The 4024-nt window shown below is 39.9% G+C and overlaps 1 pseudogene; it reads left to right on the top strand.

Annotated features, from left to right (window-relative positions):
• Positions 1-614: 614 nt before the first annotated feature.
• LOC104875794 lies at positions 615-2699 on the top strand (annotated as a pseudogene).
• The last annotated feature ends 1325 nt before the right edge of the window (positions 2700-4024 follow it).

The raw sequence follows: 4024 nt of genomic DNA, 5'->3' as shown, positions 1-4024 counted from the left end.
AGGCACCACGTTAACCAGTGATCAAATCTGGCCCTACCTAGAATAGGGCAAATAAACATTATTTGCATCCTGAAGGAAGAAGCACTGAGAAGGACATGACATCACCTGTATGGAAACTTTACTTAAAATGTTTAACTTGGATCAAATAAAACATAAATGATCACACAAGTATAACTATAGGACATTCTATAAGATTACTTGTTTGTACTATTTTGTAAAAGTCAGTTTCAGGAAAGACAAAAACAGACTAGAAAACTCTTCCATATTAAAGGAAACTTTAAAAAATCATAACTAAATATAATGTGGGATCTTTAATTGGATCCTGCATAAAAATACAACTATAAAAGATATTAGATAAAAATCATTATCTAAATAAGATATTTGAACATGAGTTGTATTAGCAAAGTATACATACTATAAACTTGATGGTTTAAATAACAGAAATGGTCTCATAGTTGCGGAGAAAAGAAATCAAGGTGTCGGAAGGGCTGTGCTCTCTGAAACCTGAAGGGGAATCCTTCCCTACACGTCCCTAGTTTTCAATGGTTTAGCAGCAATTCTTGGCATTCCTTAGCTTGCAGCTACATCACTCCAATCTCTGCCTAGGTGGCAACATGGCATTCTTCCCGTATGTCTCTCTGTCTTCACATGACCATTATGGCCTTATCTTAACTAATTCTACCTCCAATGACCCTATTTCCAAATATGGTCACATTCTGAGGTGTTGTGGAGTAGATGTACAACATGTGTTTGGGGGAAACACAAACTCAACATGGACTGTATATCTAGATGTAAAAGAACTATATCAATATTAAGTTTCTCAATTGTGATAATTGTGTAGTAATTATGTGAGGAAAATGCCCTTGTTTTTATCCTATACCATCTGAAAAGTGACATGACATCCTGCTGCTCATTAAACTCACTATACTCCTTTTAGAACTTTTCTATTGATTTGACAACATTCCAAAGTCTTTAGGATGCAGAAATACTTAAAAACAAAAGAGGAGGAAGAAGAGACATTTATGAAGGCTGTGGTACTCCTCTCTAGAACAGTTACCCTCTACTATATGTGAACACTTTTTTTTTTATACCAGAGATCAAACTCAGGACCTTGTGCTTGCAAGGCAGGCACTGGCACCACTGAGCTAAATCCCCAGCCCGTGTGAATACCTTTTAAAAGGTGATTGTTTTCTTTGTCCTGGCTGAGTCAGCTGTAGTCCCCACTCATTTAGAATTTCCCCAGTGACATAAAAGATCAGATAAACGTCAACACAATCATGGTGGAGGACCTCAAAACAACACTTTCACAAATAGATCAACTAGACAAAAGAAACATTAGTGTTGAACCACCTTCCAGCAAATGGAAGCCCACCCAACAACAACAGAATATACATTCTTCTCAGCAGCACATGGAACTCTTCCCAAAAGAGACCATGTACTAGCCCATGAATCTTGCTTCTTTGCATTTAATGCAAAAGAAATGAAATTATCCCAGGTTTATTATTAGATCATAGTATAATGAAACCAGAAATCGATAGCAAAAGAAACCACAGAAATTTTGCAAAAGCACGGAGATTAAATAATACGCTATAGAATAATACATGCTTCACAGTAGAAATCAAGTAAGAAATTAAACAGGTCTTTCTGCCTCCATCTCCTAGTGGGAGTGTGCTCCAAGGGTACCGAGGAAGCGGCAGCCAAAACTGGACTGAGACATTTGCTCCTGTGAGGAAGCTGAGAACTCGTTCTAACAAGTTCAAGTTGAACTAGCCACCCAAGGATGGCATCTCCTCTGTGAAGTTCAGGCCCAACACTTCCCAGTTTCTGCTAGGCTCCTACTCGGACACGTCAATGTGCCTCTACAATGTGCCAGCCAACTCCATGCGGCTCAAGTACCAGCACACTGGCGCAGTCCTGGACTGCACGTTCTATGATCCAACACATGAGTGGAGTGGGGGGGATTAGATAATCAGCTGAAAATGCATGATTTGAACACTGATCAAGAAAATCTTGTTGGAACCCATGATGCCCCTATCAGATGTGTTGAATACTGTCCACAAGTGAATGTAATGGTTACTGGAAGTTAGCATCAGATTGTTAAATTGTGGGATCCCAGAACTCCTTGTAATGCTGGGACCTTCTCTCAGCCTGAAAAGGTGTACACACTCTCAGTGTCTGGAGACCGGTTGATCATGGGTACAGCAGGCCACAGAATGTTAGTGTGGAACTTATGGAACATGGTCTTTGTGTGGCAGCGCAGGGAGTCCATCCTGAAATATCATCTTACTGCATACAAGCATTTCCAAACAAGCAGGGTTATGCATTGAGCTCTACTGAAGGCCAAGAGGCAGTTGAATACTTGGATCCAAGCCCTGAGGTGCAAAAGAAGAAGTATGCCTTCAAATGTCACAGACAAAGAGAGAATAACATTGAGCAGACTTACCCAGTCAATGCCATTTCCTTTCATAATATTCACAGTACATTTGCCACCGGTGTTTCTGATGGATTTGTAAATATTTGGGATCAGTTTGACAAAAAGTGACTGGGCCAATTTCATCACATCACTTGCCTTTAGCAATGATGGGACTACACTTGCAATAGCATCCTCACATATGTATGAAATAGAAGACATGGAACATCCTGAAGATGGTATCTTCATTTGTCAAGTGACGAATGCAGAAACAAAACTGAAGTCCTAATCGTCTCCTGAAAGCGGTTTCTCTATGGAAAGCTTTGTCTGCTTCCTACAAGTGCATGCTTATGCCCTAAGGGATGTGTTATAGCTATTATGGAGATGTTCTTTAGTATTGAATTTTTTTTTTGTTTTCTGTCTTACAGGAAATCTGTCTTCGTACTCTTTAATACCTTTCTTAGGGTGAGAAGTCCTTGTGTCCTTGTACAGTAGTCTGAAGAATTTCCCCCACCTCCCCCCACTGAAGCAAATCCAGTTGCTGTTTATGAGCAATTGGACTCTTTTTGTAGCATAATCTAAACCTGTTATTTCATTGCTGCCTAATAAACCAGAATTCAGAAACTTTAAATGTTGGATGTTTTTAAATATTGGTAATTACTGTTATTTATACATAAAATGGCTTCTGTAAAGCAAAACCTTTTGTCACAGACATGTTGAGGATGACATTTTGCCTTTAAAGTCTATTCTGTCTCATTTAATTACGTGCACTCTGAGATATGTTGGGGATTCAGTCCTGGATAAAGTGATTTCTTGGAGTTCAGCCATTTCCCTTGCACCCCCTAGGTGAATCAGCAGGGCTCTAGAACCAAATTGTACAGCATCCCTCAGGACAGGAGTGTGGCAGCCTTGGGGTACCTTTTGGCATGATGCTCTCCTAGTGGTGCCAGTGCCATGGAGCACACATAGCTCATGTGTCTCTGTGCTGATGAAATCAGCATCCAAGTGCAGGGAGCCAAATGACAGGCTCTTCTGGACTTACCCATCAAGAGCTAAATCAGAATGAAGCCCTTGGGATGGTAAATAATGTAATAGCCAGGAACTAACTGATGATATCGGTTCTTTAGTGTACCTATATGCTTTTAATTGTCACAACCACCTTGTTGAGGACAGAGTTTAAATTTTAATGCATTGTATACCTGAAAGACTTAATACAGTATTGTTAAAAGTAACCAAATTAAAGTTATATCATGGACCTTTAAAAAAAAGAAATTAAACAGTTTCTACAATCAAATGATAATGTCATTACAACATACTAGAACCTATGGGAAACAATAGAAGTAGCCCTAAGAGAGAAATACATTGCTGTGAACATTCACATTAGAAAAACAGACTGAGGGGCCTGGGATTTAGCTCAGTGATTCTGCTGCCTGCCTGGCAAGTGCAAGGTCCTGTGTTTAATCTCTTGTACAAAAAACCCCACAGGTCTGGAAATACGGTTCAGTGAGAAAGCCCTGAATTCAATCCCTGGTACAAAACAAAACTACCCAAGCCAGGAGTGGTGGCACATACCTATAATCCCAGCACTCGGGAGGCTGAGGCAGGAGGATCACT

This window comes from Fukomys damarensis, unplaced genomic scaffold (assembly GCF_012274545.1).
Source record: "Fukomys damarensis isolate Sample0158 unplaced genomic scaffold, DMR_v1.0_HiC HiC_scaffold_39, whole genome shotgun sequence".
Lineage (NCBI taxonomy): Eukaryota > Metazoa > Chordata > Mammalia > Rodentia > Bathyergidae > Fukomys > Fukomys damarensis.
Note: the sequence above shows the minus strand (reverse complement) of the source record. Positions and strands in the feature narration are given on the sequence as shown.